This window comes from Canis lupus, chromosome 20 (assembly GCF_003254725.2).
Source record: "Canis lupus dingo isolate Sandy chromosome 20, ASM325472v2, whole genome shotgun sequence".
NCBI classification, from domain to species: domain Eukaryota; kingdom Metazoa; phylum Chordata; class Mammalia; order Carnivora; family Canidae; genus Canis; species Canis lupus.
In genome coordinates, this window is record NC_064262.1 from 30,340,295 (window position 1) to 30,358,387 (window position 18,093).

General features: G+C 39.1%; 1 protein-coding gene across 15 annotated transcripts in view; it reads left to right on the plus strand.

The window, feature by feature from the left end:
* FHIT (fragile histidine triad diadenosine triphosphatase) overlaps positions 1 to 18,093 on the plus strand; it is a 1,380,560-nt gene that overhangs the window by 386,497 nt on the left and 975,970 nt on the right. Inside the window, exon 1 of one of the 15 annotated variants that reach the window (XM_049097834.1) lies at positions 147 to 291. The exons of the other annotated variants lie outside the window; for them this stretch is intronic. The gene's annotated coding sequence lies outside the window, so the exon portion shown is untranslated. Of the gene's footprint in view, positions 1 to 146; positions 292 to 18,093 lie in introns of those variants that run through there. 15 annotated transcript variants of the gene reach the window in all.

The following is an 18,093-nucleotide window of genomic DNA, read 5'->3' on the forward strand; positions in this document are numbered from 1 at the left end:
CCACCCCAAAACGCTCACAAAACCCCTAATCACCATGTAAGAATGCCACCCTGTTTTTGGCGGCGGCTGGCTACAAATGCACTAATTAACAATTACTGTACATATAGGCGATAATTACAAGGGGTTGTGTCGCGCACACAACTGGTGGCAGCAGAATGCGGAGCAAAAACCAGGCCCTGTCGCCTGACCGTGGCCCTCTTTCACCTTAAGAGCGATCCTCGCCCATCAAGGTTTTGATTCTTGAAACCCAATGAGTGTTAATTGGAGGATTTGTTTTCTTATGCTTTCCAGGTGGGATATCTGATCACGAGAAATGGCAACTGTGATGTGATCCACAGTTGAGAGCAGGAACTGTCCCCATTCTTTTTTCTTTTCTTTTCTTTTCTTTTCTTTTCTTTTCTTTTCTTTTTCTTTTCTTTTCTTTTCTTTTCTTTTTCTTTTCTTTTTTTCTTTCTTTTGCTGTTCTTTTCTTTTTTCTTTCTTTCGTTCTTTTTCTTTCTTTCTTCTGTTCTTTCTTTCTTTCTCTTTGCTTTCTTTCTTTCTTTCTTTCTTTCTTTCTTCTTTTCTTTCTTTCTTTCTTTCTTTCTTTCTTTCTCGTCCTTCCTTCCTTCCTCCTCTCCTTTCCTTTCCTTTCCTTCCTTTCCTTTCCTTTCCTTTCCTTTCCTCTCCTTTCCTCTCCTTTCCTCTCCTTTCCTCTCCTTTCCTCTCCTTTCCTCTCCTTTCCTCTCCTTTCCTCTCCTTTCCTCTCCTTTCCTCTCCTTTCCTCTCCTTTCCTCTCCTTTCCTTTCCTTTCCTTTCCTTTCCTTTCCTTTCTTTCCGTTTTGATGTGTAATCACCCCTCTGTCTCCAAATGGATTGCTGGGTGTGGGGAGAGGAGCCCTGTAGTAGGCAAAGCAGAAAATGAATTTAAATAAGCCTTACATTTGTTCTTAGGATTCAGGAGAGATGGAAGAGTTTTCTCACTTGAATGTATTCGTGCAGCAGACTGCTGAGAAATATGGGTCGTCCTGGTTTCTTTTTTTTTTTTTTTTTTTTTTTTTTTAATTTATTTATTTTTTATGATAGGCACACAGTGAGAGAGAGAGAGAGGCAGAGACACAGGCAGAGGGAGAAGCAGGCTCCATGCACCGGGAGCCTGATGTGGGACTCGATCCCGGGTCTCCAGGATCGCGCCCTGGGCCAAAGGCAGGCGCCAAACCGCTGCGCCACCCAGGGATCCCTCGTCCTGGTTTCTAATGTGGTCTACATTAAATTTCCTGGTGTGAGGTTTTTTTTTTTTTTAACCTGTTTATTTGCTGGTGGTGTCTCTTCTTCTGAATGCAGGGTGTGAAGTTTGCTAATAAACTGACACCCTGTTTCTAAGAGACTTGGCCTGAAAGCCCTCCTGACAAGACAAGAATTTGTTTGTTGTTGTTACAAATGGTGTAAAAAAAAAAAAAGGCAAAATTGACAATGAAGGACATTTTGAATACTTGAGCACTGTAAATAGTTTTGGAGGCAGTGATTTTATTTTTTGAGGGTGGTGCGTTTTGGAGTTTCTTTAAATGCTCATTTAATATTTTGGGTCTCAGCAGGACAATGTGTTGCTTTTAAAAATAAGAGTCGATAATGAGCCCATGGAGCCTTTAATTTATGATGTATCTGACAGCATTGTGGTAGATCTGATATGGGATGCATGCGATTATGTCTGCAAGCTGAAAATAAACCAGCTGGTATTTGTTCTGAAAACATTCTGAGAACACCCTCCTGTTAATGGCCCATGGCTTGATCCAGCATCTGGTAAACTAATATATTGTCATTTTTACCATGAAAGTCAGCACAAATCATTAATGATTCTGGCAACCATTTGCGTTCTTCTCTTGTCTAGAATACTCCAATTACCATGAAATTATTCCTATTAGCGGCATGATTGAATGATAGTAACCTGACTGTAATTTGTTGGCAGAAATTCTTTCATAATGACAATAATGAACTGTGCATTTGAGTCCTTGCGAGGTTCTGTTAAACAGGAAGGTTGGATATTATATGCTTCTAACCCTCATGAACAATACTGTGTGAATTGAAGGAAATGTGCTATCTTGCAGATTTGTTTCAAGGTGGGAACTTCTCATTTTGTTCAGTTCTTTGAGAGAAGGAATCACTGTTTGCCATTAAAAATGGTGTTCAGGGACTCCTTTTAGATATACACACATGATCATCATCAGTATATAGAACCTGGTGGGGTTCACTTTTGCTGTCATTATAGACAGAACTTGAATTTTTCAATGAAATATTCCACATATAATCATCACCAAAGAATGAAATGATACCATCAATGCTAGTGACTAAAAAAACTAAAGAGAACTTGATACTGCCATGAGATTGATAAGTGTCATTTTTCTTTTACCCAATCTTGATCTGTAAGGCCACATGACCTGCCTAACTGGAAATGCCTATCAGGTAATTACCGCAAGATATATAAGAGGAATGGTTGAAAGGATACCTATAGGTCCATGATAATTACTGGTAACTTTAGGACAGATTAGCCATACTCTCTAAAGGTCTAGGGAAACTAATTAATGTCAACATTTCAGTGACCCACTTCATATCCTCTTGTCTCACTTGTTACTTGGGCCATCACTGTGGAAACCAGCCTAGGGGAGCTATGACCAGAGAAGCCTCTTGCACATCCCCATCTTCTGTCCTCATGATCTCAGGGTTGTGAGATCAAGCCCCATGTCAGGTTCCATGCTAGGCCAGGGATCTGCTTAAGATTCTTTCTGCCCCTCACCTCCCCACTTTCTCCCTCTCTTAAAAGAAAAAGAAAAAAAATAAGAAGAGTCATATATGTCACCTATATTAGATCCAGTGGACTGGGAAGTTATCCCTGAGAAGATGATATTTAAGCAGAGCTCTAAAGATAAAAAAAAGTCAGCTCTGCAAAGGAGGTGGAGCAGGAGAAACATGGCAGCATGGCAGCCAGAGGAATGACATATGCAAAGGGCCAGAGGCAAGAAATACCTCAATATAGTAGAGGTATAAAAAAAGACCAGTGTGACAATATTGCACTGGATAAAGAAAGGAGTGCACAAGATAAAGTTGGAATGTAAGGATGAGCAGGATTTTAGATAGCATCATATGCTGCTTTTTCCTGAATGCAATGGAAAGCAATTGGAGGGCCTTAAGGACAAAAGTGATAGTTTCCAATTTATGGCTTTAAAACATGACTTTGCTGTGTGGAAAATAGGTTGGGTTGGGTGACAAGAATAGATGTGAGGAGAACAATGAAAAAGCCACTGCAGCAGTCCATGTGAGAAATGATCAACTGGTCTAGAATAGAGTCAATGGACATGAATTAGAATTTATTCAAAGGTAAATCAAGATAGCAGGGATTAACTCTCATGATCACGATTGTATATTGGCCTACACATGAGATTTGTGGGGACCATAGCAGGACAATGGAGGGACACCTGGGTGGCTTAGTGGTTGAGTGTCTGCCTTTGGCTCAGGGCATGATCCCAGGGTCTTGGGAACAAGTCCCACATGGGGTTCCCTGCAGGGAGCCTGCCTCTTCCTCTACCTTTGTCTCTGCCTCTCCATGTCTCTCATGAATAAATAAATAAATAATTTTAAAAAATCAGAAATTAAAAAAAAAAGGAGTACAAATGGAGGCCACATCCCATCTGTCTAAATGTTTAACAATAATAAATCTAGCTAATTAAGGAAATATTTTTATCCTTATACTATGAGAATATAACTTTTACTTTTTTTTTTAATTTTTATTTATTTATGATAGTCACAGAGAGAGAAAGAGAGAGGCAGAGACATAGGCAGAGGGAGAAGCAGGCTCCATGCACCGGAAGCCCGATGTGGGATTCGATCCCGGGTCTCCAGGATCGCGCCCTGGGCCAAAGGCAGGCGCCAAACCGCTGCGCCACCCAGGGATCCCGAGAATATAACTTTTTAACAACAAAATCTGAAAGTATAGTTATGATTTTTCTATGACTAAAAATTGGCAAGATATCAAAGCTAATTGAATTTGATTATTACTATACATGTTCTATTATTAGGGATGATATTTGGATGGGTTTTTAAAAAGAAATATTCATAAATTGTTACATGTTTATTCATTCCAAGTAAGTTATTTCTTATTTTCCATTCAGTAAAATAGATATGGTGGTATAATCAAGGTGGGGTGTTTTCATTCTTGTTTTTGTTTGTTACATAATTTGTGTCTATTGGCAGTAGTGATCTGATGCAGATCTATATCTGGGCCTTTGGGCCAAGTGGAGCCACACTCCTTCATTCACACATAGCCTGTGGTTCCTTTTGTGCTGCAGTAGCTGACGTGAGGAGTTGCAACAGCCTAAAATGTTTATGGTTTGGTTCTTTACAGAAAAGTTTGCTGACCTTGGATGTAAAGAATGAAAAGCTAAGCTGTCATTTGTATTTCCAATATATAAAATATGAATGTATTTTTATTAAGCTTCTAAATGAATGATAAACATAGAAATGTTAAATTATTTTTGAGTGTTTTCAGAAAAAAAAAGATATCTCTTGTAAAATATCCAAACAATTTATTAGAATTAAAAGGCAAATGCAGACCACTTAACGAATAGAAAAATTTTACGTCACATGAAGGATGCTGGATTTTACATTTTTTTTATTTTGGAGGATTTAAATGAAATCTTATTAAGTGTTCTTATAAAAAATAAAATGATTTTCAGTTTTGTGTTCAGTGTCTAGTTGCCAATATAAAAAATTGACATCAGACTTCACGCATCTTATGCTGTGACAAAGGTATATTCAAATTATAGGAGAGCATGCATTATTAACTATTGTAAGATGTACCTAAACTACCATGTGCAACAGTCGTGAACACTGCTGGGATTTGTGAGGCCTCTGAAACAAACAAAGAAATAGCATTGCAAGTGTCTGATGAGAGAGAGTAGATGTGCAAGACTGCTAGGAACTGAAACTTTTTATGTGCAAGAATCTGTGGCACTGGGCGCCTGGGTGGCTCAGGTCATGATCCCAGAGTCTTGGGATCAAGTCCTGCATCAGGCTTCTCCCTCTGCCTATGGCCTATGTCTCTGCCTCTGTCTCTGTGTCTCTCATGAATAAATAAATAAAACCTAAAAAAAAAAAAATCAGTTGCCCTCCTGTTATCTGAGAAGAGAGCTGACAAATGAATTTGCCTTGCTCTCCTTTAAGCCCTTCTTTGCTTGACATCTGCCCATACCACAGAGCCATGTGCGGTTTTGCATTTGCACAGCCCACAACCCTCCCTAACACTCACTCAGTCATCTTTTCTTTAATGACATCAAGCAAAAGAGGTAGAGAAGCATTTGAGACAAAGAAGAGAAGTGACTAATTGTGTTGTACAGGAACCAAACGTCAAATCCTGAGTAACAGAGACCCTGTTGTGTTTTCTAACCATTTTTTGGTTGGGCTATTTGTGGTATGGAGCCCCCTCTGAAACACGGGGTTCAGGATATATCAAATGATAGAGTAATGCAGTACAGGATGTGCACACTATAAAGATGCAAGGAGAAATAAGCAGAAACATTGTAACAGAGGATTTTAATCTCTGAATCTGTGGAAAATCAAGTAGATTAAAAACATAATCTGAACAAAATAATTGATAAAGATGAAGTAGATAATTATATCTAAATTTAGACCCTGATGATAGAGAATATAACTCCTTTTCATAGGTCTTTGGAAAATTTGCGGTACATGGCCTTTCTAGGCCACAAAGAAATCACAGAAAATATCAAGAAGGTTGAAATAGTAAAGTTCCCATCACTTGATTCCCATGCAATAAACTAGAAATTCATTATTAAAATCTTACAACGTAGACATCTTAAAACATCGTGATGAGCAACCCTTAATTCAAAGAAACATTCAAAATCCAACTTGAAATGTATCTAGACAGCACGGATAATGAAAATATAACACTTGTAAATTTATGAGCTACTGCTAAACACTGTGCTTAGAAGAAAATGTATATCTCTGAACACCTATATAACAACAAAAAGAATGAGAAAGTGCCTTAGTCCATCTGGGCTGTTTTAACAAAATACCACAAACTAGGCAGTTTAAACCACGAACATGTATTTCTCACAGTTCTAGAGGCTGGGAAGTCCAAGATCAACGCTCCAGTAGGTTCAGCATCTGGTGAGAGCCCACTTCTTGGTTCACAGAGGTTGTCTTCTTGCTGTGTCTTCACATGGACAAAAGGGGAGAGAGCTCTCTGGGGTCTCTTTTATAAAGACACTAATCCCATATTTTTTTTTTTCTGGTTATTTAGCAGAGTTGACATAACCTAATTACCTTCCAAAGTTCCTATCTACAAACACCATCACAATGGGGATTAGGTTTCAACATATAAATTTTGAGAGGGCATAGTCAATCTATAACATAAAGGAATTAAACATTGGATTTAAGAATAGGAAAATAGAAGGAATGCAGAAAGAACCAAATAATACAGTCAAAAATGAAATTCTCTAGTCTAAGACAAACCCAGTGAGTATCTTGAATAAACCCAAGTGCTGTTTCTTTGAAAGCAATGCAAAGGAATGAAATAATTCACCTACTAACCTACTCAAGAAAAAGATAAGGAGAACAAAAACACAAAATTAAAAGTGAAGGGGGGGGGGGAAGAACCATGATTAAAGAAGAAATTAAAAGAATAAAAGGAGAACTTTTGCAAAGTGTTTTGCATAGAACTTTGAAAATCTTGATGGAATGGATTTTTTTAAATAGGTAAATAAGGTTAGGAAGAACTTCAATAACATTGGAAAAATCTGAGGAAGTTATCAGAGATCTAAAAGAAAGCCACAATGGTGCCTGGGTGGCTCCATCAGTTAAGCACCTGCCTTCAGCTCTGGTCATGATCCCCGGGTCCTGGGATTGAGCCCTGCCTCTCACTCCCTGCTCAGCGGAGAGGTGACTTCTCCTTCTCTCTCTGCCATTCCCCCACTGCTTGTGCTCTCTGGTTCTATCTCTTTGTCAAATAAATAAATAAAATCTTAAAAAAAGTAAAAGAAAGCCACATATCTTCATGCTTTCAGAGGTAAATTATATGAAACTTTTAAGGAACAGGTAATGATAATACTATTTAAAATGAGAATTGGCAAAGTTTATTTATATCTGCACAATGGAACACTGTGCAGTCATTAGATAGGATACAGAGGTTTTGTGTGTGGCTGTGGGACAATCTCTGTAATATATTAAGGGGAGAAAAAAAAGCAAGAGCCTCGTATCTATTACATCACCTTTTGAGTGTGTCCGCATGTGTGCATGCACTTGCATGCACACCTGCATATAATATCTAGAGAGGAATACAAAAGCAACTGAGAACAATGGTTACCTCAGAAAGTAGCAACTAGAAGACAGGTAAGAGGCAGATACTTTTAAGTCCATGTGCTTTTGTACTTTCTGAATCTGATACTACATAGTAAAAGAATTATAAAAATAAATTATCCACAACACCAAGAAGGAAAACTGCCAATGTGTTTTTATGAAGCCAACATAACACAGACTTTGGTGAATCTGACGAAGGAGCTCAAAATAGGAAACTATAAACCAGTCTCATTCATGGACTCATGATGAAAACTTACAGTAAAAGTTTATGAATATAATTCATATTATTAAAAGAATATTAGCCGTATCAAATAGTGTGCTTATTCCCAGAATGCAATGGTGTTTCAATAATGGACAATGTATTAATATACTCTTAACTTCTATCCTGTATGGCCTCTCATGTGATAGAACTGTGTGTGCTCAGCTGTCATCTATCTATAACTATATTTATATGTCTATCTGTTGCATTTTTATCAAATCTCAAATGCTGTCAATTATAAGATATCTGATTATAGAAATGTTAAAATATGAAAAACTGTTTATCTTAGAATCAATGAACTGCAGTGTCCTTCACTCCATCCGCCTCCTCCATCCCTCCCTCCATCCTTCCATTTTTCTCTTATCCTTTTTCTTTGCTATCATCTATCTATCTATCTATCTATCTATCTATCTATCTATCTATCTATCATCTAAAATATATACAAGATATATACTTAGGTGAAATAAAGTAAGGACAGTTTGAATATCATAGTCCAATCTATATTTTTAAAATTAATATTTATACAGATACATTTTGTGTATATGTGTGTGTGTTCTTCCCTCAGCAGGATTTAGAGAAAACTATAAATAAGGATCAGCTTCACTTGATGGGATGAGCACAGGGTGTTATGCTATATGTTGGCAAATTGAACTCCAATTAAAAAAAAAAAAAGGATCAGCTTTAGAAAGAAGGTAGTGGCAAGGGTGAGAGAAGGGAGACTTATTTTCTACCTTTCTGTACTACTTGAATTCTCCAAATTTTATTCTATACTTGCTTTTATAAAAAAAAAAATCTGGGACACCTGGGTGGCTCAGTCTTTTAAGCATCTGCCTTCAGCTCAGGTCATGATCTCAGGGTCCTGGGATCAAGGCCCATGTCTGGCTCCTTGCTCAGATAGGAGCCTGCTTCTCCCTCTCCCTCTGCTGCTCCCCCTGCTTGTGCATTCTCTCTCTCTGTCAAATAAATAAATAAAATCTTAAAAAAAGATCATCCGGAGTTTTCATGGCACAAAATATGGGCCATTTGTTGCTTTGTAATAGAAGGTGCCAGTGAACTACCCAGATCCCCCTGCTGTCTTTTGCCATCTTTGTGAGGCTCACATCAGCTTCTGAGTCTTTTCTTTCCAGTGCTGCATCTTTCCAGGATCAGCTGGAGCTACAGGTTTTGCTGGGCCTGCCCAGACCTGGAAAGGCAGCTCTCAGCCCGTGATTGAGTGGTGAGAGAAATGTGAAAGGCCAAATCCCTTGCCCAGGTGGGAAGACTCCCTTCAAAGAGCTGTATCCTAAATCCTACCCTTGTGTGGCTTCTTGCCTCTCCCTGTCTGGCTTATTGCTATTGCCTCAGGAGTTTCTCATGGGAGCTATTCTTTAATAAATCACTTGTATGTAAGGTCTCTTCTCAACATCTGATTCTGAGACCTAAGACATTTATGTTTTACTTTTAATTATAGTTTATTAAAAAGAAATCTTTAAATGTCCTATGTATGTGTATGTATGTATATAAAAGAAAGGACATACAGTGGAGTCAGATTATATTGAGACTGAGGAAATGAGGGCTTCTCCATTGAGCCTTCTTGTATCTTACAGGCATTGGAATCCTTTATTTTTTTCAGTTTTTAACTGCTTCAGCCTTTGCTGTTCTAGTTTCAACAAAAGGACATCTGCCCACCAACTTTAGTGCAGCTATTAATTTTCCTGTATGTATTTAAAGCCCACTCTTCAGCAACTCATACCTAATGTATTATGCAAGTTCCTAACAACTTCTGGGTCTCATGTTGGTAAAGCACAAACTGTCAATTCTCAGTGGAAAGAAAAAAAGAAATTGTATAACTAAAGGATAGTTTCAAAATGCAATTACTAGTGGCTGTAAAGAATTCCGCCTACTTTAAGAAAGTCCTGTAGTATGCTTCCTCAGTAGTGGACCTCAGTGGGCAAGTGAATTACCAAAAAGCACTTTGCTTGTAGATTGCATTGGTGCCTTTGAGGCCAGAGTTCATTGTCAAATAAAGTATGTTATTTGAGTGTAGCAGTTTTGCATTTTTAATCATGCGTCATCTCCCAGTCGTTCATTTGCAAAAGGTCTGCTGGTCATCAGTGTCACCTGGCCTAGCAATGTTGCAAATGGTTGTGTTCCTCAGGCAGTTCATTTATTCTGGTAATTGTCGAAGTATTTATAATTCTCTTTTCTTTATCCTGAATGTGTGCCTGTATTTACAGCCATAAATTTCTCTGGATTTGAGTGGCTGTCGACAGTATGGTTTTAACTGTAACATACTCTGTATGTGTGTGTGTGTGTGTGTGTGTGTGTACGTACACACACATTTATATACATGGATATTTATTCTCACACCCACAAACAGGGTAATTTATAGCATAACACACATACAAGCTTCAAAAAAAACCCTGTGCCTGTCATAAACGGCGGAGTGTTTTCTCTGTAGTGTAGTGCTGGGAATTAGAGGGATAATGGTGTCTAAAGTGTTTATTTCTGCAGGGGTAGGGTGAGGAGGTCTTGGGCAGTGAGCCATCTTGATTGGAAGCTGCTTCTGCTGCTATCAGGGCAGGGCATCTCTCAACAGCCCCTGAGAGAGGTCACCAAATCTTCCAGCCCACTGTGCCTTTGTTTGGAAGGAGCCCACCACCTGCAAGATCCTGGGAACTGATTCATTAGTGAGTACTGATGGGGAGTCAGTAGTTTGGGCAAGAGGCATGCAGGCAACCGACTCTAACAAAACAGTTAAGCATTGCTTACATTCTGCCTCTGTTCTTTTTTATGTATGTCTGTAGTAAAGACACTATCCACCGCTGATTGTCTGACTTAGTTAGCATTCATTTTGCCTTTTTAAAGGGAGACAAAGATTTAGGAAATCTAGGGATTGGAATGTTCTCTTTCGTACTTGCTTTGACACCATTCAGGGCTGGCAATTTGTTGATACCTGACAGAGGAGCTAAAATCTGGTTTGCGTTGGGTGCTGGGTGCTTCAGACATACTCTGATTCCATATTTTATTATGAGTATTAGCTTATCTCTCCTTATGTTTCTTGAGGTCTGGAATAGGGCTTTACATTTCACTTGTATCTTCAAAATATGTTACATATACTCCAGGAATAGTGGGTGCATGGTTGATGCTCAGTAAGTACTGATCATTTGGACTCCCTCCAAGATGTTCACTGAGCTTCTGCTTAGCTCAATTGTAGGCTGTAATAATGGTCAGGTGGGAAGTTTGAGTTCAGTGTTTATTCAGAGTATTAGCTAGGTATTTCTGTTGAGTTTGCATCAGTGGTTTTCATTCCTTTTTCTTCTCTAGCTGGGGAACTTATGCTTTCATGGACTCAAGTGTGGGGAACGATATGTACAACAGATGAAAGGGGAATTGCTCTGTCTGAAACAGGGGTGGGAATTTGGGCTCAGATGGAGTGGCTTCATTTCCATTGCTTACTCTTCTCTCCTGCTCCATTTCCCTAGATATCCCCAAACCAAGTGGTCAGTGACTCATCTCCTAGGATGGAGAAGGCTCCTCAGAGTATAGTGCGTAAACCATTAATCTAAGGAAAGTGTCTTTGAGTATATTCTTAAATTTGATCCACCATTTTTAAAAATAGACTTAATTATCTAGGGAAGTTTTAGGTTTACAGAAAAATTGAGCAAAAACTACAAAGTTCCCATGTACCTTCTCTCCGTCTACCCAGTTTCCCCTACTTTTCACATCTTGCATTAGTGTCATTAATTTTATAACTGATGAATCCATATTGATACAATGCTACCAACTAAAGTCCCTACTTTACATTAGGGTTCACTCTTTGTGTTGTTCATTCTATGTGTCTTGACAAATGCATAATGTCATGTATCTATCATTGTAGTGTCAGGCAGCATAGTTTTACTGCCCTAAAAATACCCTGTGTTCCACCTATTCATCCTGAGGTTGAACATTTTTTAAAGGACTCTAATGCTTATTAGAGTGATGGTGGCAGGGATGAGTTTGATATTATACAAGTTCTGCTTTGTTTCTTCATCACACTTGGAAAAAACTTGAGATTTATACTCCCAAAGGGGCTAATTGGGATTGCAGATAGTGATCATGATTCTTCCCTGATAACTCAGTAGACCATTTATAGCTTTTGTGTTTTGGGAGGCCTCTGATTTATCAGGGAAGCTAAATGTCAAGGTAGATTTCACTTGAATGATATTATGCTTTTTAAGGTATGTTGTGATATGTTCAAATCTAATGTGTTAATACTAATTTTGACTATTTTTGGGTCCAGTTTCTCGACCTGTTCTTCCAAATACTGATTTGTGAAGTACATTTCTTAGTTTGAGGGCCTGTCTTTGACTTTGGTGCGTTGTTAATTATGCACACAAATTTTAGAACGGCACTGACAATGAATACAAAATATTAATAAACCAACAAGACAAGTAGTTTTCAAAAATCACATTATGTATACTTAATGCCTAACTGACCTTTTCCGCAGTTACTTAAATCTTTTAAAAATTCATTTAATTTCAAAGCCAGAGTATTAGCCTATTTATATGTAAATTGTCTTTAATTCATGCATTGATTTAAAAGACTAATCCAGAAGATCTTTTACCACAAGTGACCTTTTTGACTCTACACTTCTGGGAAAACTGTGAAGTGGTTTCTTGGTGACCTCGCATCCACCTGTGGTACAACATATGCCAACTCTGGTCTGTATAAATCACTCACAATTGTATAGTTTCCAACCAACACTGAATTATTAATGGTATAATTATTCTAGTTCCTATCAGAATTTCCACAGAACCATTTACTGGGACTTTTTTTCTTTCTTTTTTTTTCTATTTTCATCCTCAACCAACAATCTTATTGGAAGCTTCACTAAGAAATATAGTCTGTTGTTCAAGGGACACGGAGTCAGGTGCTTAATAGTAGTTACTGCCTACAAAGAGCCTGGATGTCAAAGAAGCTTAAATTTATATTACTGCCTGCCATCCAGACCTGAGAATCTAGAGAATCTTAGGAAAGCAAACAAAAGAGGTTAACATCAATATTCTTGCTGCAATATATATATCTAGGCAACCCTTGGTTTTCTCTCTGTGTTTAGTTCACTTTAGGGGATGTCTTAAGTCAGTGCTTTATAACATGTTTTCCTTTTTCTGGGGACACATATAATTCGGAATTTGCTGGTGTTTAATTTAAATCTCAACCAGTGTAAGCCATTTGAAGTAAAACTGAATGTGCCATATAGGATATATATGTATTTGTCTATTCTAATCTCTTTCTCCCTCAATATTGATGTCTCTGTCTGTTAGGGTTTATACCTGTGGTACATAAAAAGAAGCCATGCATGCTCAGAATCATTTGCAAATGTGTGTGTGTGTATTTGTATTTGGTGTGAAGTGTCACCACAGTACACAACTCTATGGAGTAAGAACATTCCCTTAGACTATCATGTGAATGTCAACACCCCCCATCCCTACCCTATAGTTGTGTGTGTTAAGGCTCTATATGTGTATATACTTCCCCTCAACCTCCAGTATCCATACCTTTCACAATTTTTTTTAAAGATTTTATTTATTTATTCATGAGAGACACACAGAGAGAGAGAGGCAGAGACATAAGCAGAGAGAGAAGCAGGCTCCATGCAGGGAACCCGATGTGGGACTTGATCCTGGGACTCCAGAATCATGCCCTGGGCTGAAGGGAGACATTCAACCACTGAGCCACCCAGGCATCCCCTTTCACAATTTTTAGGACAGGTTGTAGGATTCCAAAATAGAGGAGAGCTACTAAACATACACACATGTGCATACATGCACACAAACTTACTGAATACACATGTATATGCTCAATATACATGCAGTTGAAGCTCGGTTTTTATAGCATTTATGTTCTAGAAAGTTGCCACAAACATTGAATTAATGAAGGCTTAACCATTGCTCTTAGGGAAAATTCAGGGTTCCTGCAAGTCTCTGGCCACACATTGTGGTTAACTGATGAGCACATAACTTCGTTTTACGTTTGTTTTTTTGTTTAAAGTCACATAACTTAATTTCTATTGTTGATTTGTTAACACTGAACGCGTGGCCAACAGCATTGTAACTCATGCCCAAATGAAGTGAATTGAACACTTGTATTTTCTCCATTTTGCACATTGCAGCCTTCTTGCACTCAGGAATGTTGGGTAGCCCTACAGCACTATTATACCTGGGAGCCACTTTAAACAGGGTAATGCCAGCAAAAAGCACAACAATGTGAAAAACGTAGCACTAAATAGACCCCAGAAAAGAGAGTTATTTACAGTATGAAAGTTGGAACAAGAAGGCAGAGTGTCATTTTGTTCAACCTCACTTGGGAACATGTGTCTGGAGACAAATCTGTCACCACCCTGTGCATGCCCACAAGTGGCTGCAAATGTGCCATGCACATTGATTTTGGAGTTACAGGTAAATTCTAATGAGTAGGCAAATTCACAAATACAGAGTTCAGAAATGACGAGGAGAAACTGTGTGTGTATGTATATATTTGCTTATCTGTTTCATTGCGAGGCGTGTGCAAGTTTGGGTGATTTCAGGGTGAACAGGTAGACAGGAACACTGCCCTCGTGGAACTGGCATGCATCCTGTGGAAGACACAGATAATAAACAATTAATTATTTAAATAATTACCTTATTATAACAGTGGTACCCACTCTAGTGGAAGGGTACCAGGAGCTGCTAGAGCATGTAAGAAAGCCCCAGCCCAGGCTGAGTGGTGAAGGAGGGCTTCTCTGAGGAAGTAACATTTGAGCAGTGCTCAGAAGGATGGATAAATATTCAAGAAAACATTGCATATTAAGCTGTGGAGGATATTTACTTGAATTCACGTTTTCTGATATTTTGCTTTTCTCCTTTAGGTAGAGTTGGTGACATTTATGTCAGTATATATTTTCCAGTGTAGAAAAGCTTTTCCCTTTACATCTGCAACAAGATTTCACCTGTATGGACCATTACTTGGAAGCTACCTCCTCTTCGTCTGTTAGCTGGAGACTGGAGCTAGAAGATGCTGACAAAATAGTGTATCAGACAGTGTGGGTTAGTAAAATATGGCTTTAGGATGGAGAGACTCTTTCTCCTCTCCATTGTCTGTTTCTTCTTCTCTTTTTGTCTTTTTTCAGTCCCGCCTCCTTCATTGGCCCTCTGCTTTCTTTTTTCTACACTGACTTTTCCTTTAAAGATGATTACTTGGATTCTGAGAGATGAAAGAAGCCCTCCGATTCTTCCCAGTGGGTTAAGCTTCTCACTGGAAGTTGAATAACCAGGTAGTATATTTAAGCTGTAAAACTGCCTCTGGCTTCTCCTACCCCGTACTGAATAAACTCAGAGAACTCTATGAAATGAATTAATTTTTAAACTCATTGAATCGAAGTTAAGCACTTAAAAATGTATCTTTTCCATTTGTCTAGGCCAGGTTAGTAACATAGATGTGACCCTTGATAGGAGGGGATAATTGGCACGTTTATTTGTTCATCCATTCACAAATATTTATCAACCCTCCACTTTATGATAGGGCCCTGTGCAAAGCACTGGTGATAGGAAGATTGAAAAGGCATGTTCCTCCTCATGCCTGTCTTCTCTCAGATTTGTCTGGAATAGCACCAGCCTTTTCAGGTTATAATTATAATCATATGTAAACATTAGTTAGATGCTTACTCCGTGCCAGGTTCCATGGTAGCCTTTGACGTGCGTTTTCTTCACAGTGCCCTTAGGAGATGGGTTCTAGTACTATCCCCATTTATAGATGAAGTCTTAACTGAGATTCCAATAGCGGAAATAAATAACTTATTTGAGGTCGGTTATTGGTAAGTAATGGATGGAGCTAGAGTGTGAGCCACCTCTACTTCTAAGCATCATTTCTTCTAAAAATCCTTATGAGTAACTCAGCAACTCTGGGAATTTTAGTTTGAGATGCCAACTAAAGTAAGCTTGTAACATTTAAAGAATTTTTTATTTTCACAAGTTTCTTGCAGGTTATGGTCTTGTTTCTTACCAGAAAACACCTGTCTACAGATTTTATAAGGAGAAAATTTAGGCACCTAGTGATTAAGGAACTTGCCCAAGCTGTTAGGAAGAAGTGTGTCTGGGATTCGGCCCAGGGCTGTCTTAGCTTTGATTACCAAGGGTCTCCTTCTTTTTAGAAAGGAGCTTTTTAAAAAAATATATATTGCTTTTTTCCTCCTGATTTCAATACTAATTCATGCCAAACATGGAAATGTTAGAAAACACATAAACAGCAACAGCAAAAATGAGATATTAAATTCTTCTGCCTTTATCTCCATACTATTTCACTAATCATGAGAAGTGCATTGTGTTTGTCTTTTGGAGTATTTTTTTCCTCCTCTTTCTTGCCTGTGCATTCATTTTGTTTCTAGCATGAAGCTATTTGCTAAAGGAAGGTAAGGAAAATTTCATTTAATTCTGCCTCTCATAGCACCTGTCTCCTTACTAAGCATATGTAAATTTTCAGCAAATACTTATTGCTTTAAATTGAATTGAAATCACCTAATGCTTGCCCAACATACCCCTTTTGCAACTACAGGATACAATGACACAACCCCAGAGGCCCAGAGAAGGAAGGGAATCATATTTTTCCATCATTCTCAAATTCTGTCCCCCTGTGCCTGGGGAATTGCTCAATTGCTGTGCCTTTTTCTGGGATGAAACTCAGAGTACATCAAGGTCAGCTTTCAGATGCATCAGAGAGCAAAGCTGCAGTAGTGAATGAGTTCTCCCCAGCCCCTTGCTCATATCAGGAATATAGTGGATGTTGGCAGAGTAAGTCACGGAGGCAACTCCCTCCCTGGGGTTTTGTTTTTTTTTTTTTTTAAATTTTATTTATTTATTTGAGACACAGAGAGAGAGAGATAGAGAGAGGCAGAGACACAGGGAGAGGGAGAAGCAGGCTCCATGCAGGGAGCCTGACGTGGGACTCGATCCCGGGTCTCCAGGATCACACCCTGGGCTGCATGTGGCGCTAAACCACTGCGCTACCGGGGCTGCCCCCTCCCTGGGGTTTTAATGGTACACTCTGCCTGCAGTGTAGGAAGTGGGCTCATGGACTTCTCCAGGCTTCCAGATTGCATCATTACAACAGGCCACTCTTATCTTTACCTTCAACTTGGCACCACGGATCTCACTCATTATGTCTGAGGGCTATTCTGTTATCACTCCCTGACCTACTCCTTCTTCTTAAGATTTTCCTTTTTGTTTCTGGACAAAACACTGTCTCTGCTTCTGCTTCTTTTCTTCCCAACTGTTATTTCTCTGTCTCATATTTCAGCTTTTCTTCCTGCTTCCTCACTCTGGGCACTTCCTAAAGTTTACTCATCAATCCATTGCTGTCTCTTGATGATGTATTTTCTAGAAACTTCCTCCAGAATTCTAGGTTCAGTGATTATCTCCATGAGGAGAACACCCAAGAGTCCCAGCTACATTTCTGGCCTTTGTTCAGATCCCCATCTTCCTAGCAGAAGTGCAGGGGAGAGTGTAGTAAGCTGGTACTAGTAGGGGCTCTTACCCACCTCTCCTCCCCTAGGCCTGAAGGATGAGAGGGGGAAGCAGTGACAAGAACTTAAGGGAGAGCTCTGTAGAACAAGCTACCTGACAGCATGCAGTGACTTTCAGAAGATGGGAATAGCCAGCCCGGGCATCTTATGGTGTGGTCCCAATCTTGAAGTCATCAGATTCTCACCAGAATTTCCCATTGACACAATATATCTTTAGCTTTTCAAGCCTTTCTTCTCTGACCTCTTTGGATTACAAACCATATCAAGGACCCACTGACTTGTAGTTGATCAATAAAAGAAGCCATGTTGGGGCTTCTTGACCCTCCAGTGCCCATTGAAGGTCTCACAAGGGAAAAAATGTGGCTGGTGTTTCCAAGGTCTCCCCTTTCAGGGTTGGTCCAAATTTGCCCTTCTGGCTTTTTTCAAGTGGCCAAAACAGACACCAAATGAACTTGGTAAATAAAGAAAGATTGTGTGGATTAGCATCAAGCTTGTAAAGGGCTTTTCTTCATCAAGATGGGGTTAATTTTCTCATTGCCATGATATTCCTTTCATACCCTTATCTCTCTAGCACATCAAGTTTGCATGTGATCCCTGCCTCTCAGCCTTGTCCTTGGGTTTCCCTTGGGGCAGCTCTGGTTTAGGATTTTGTAATTTTTCCAATATTGTATTCCAGTCTCTACTCACATGCTACTTCCCTTTAAAGGCCATTCCTTCATTACCTGACCTAAAGGAACACCTTTCTCCTGCTAACTTTGTAAGTCACTATCTCTGACATCATCATCTGGTTTATGGTCTTCATACTGATACACACTAAAATGATCTTGTTCCCACATTTATTTATTTGCTTAGGTAGGTGTTTCCCTATCTCCTTATTCTATTCCCCGTGAGGAGAATTACATCCCATGAGGGCAGGGATTGAGCCTATCTTGCTCACCAAACTCTCCCCACAACTTCAAATAGGACATGCCAT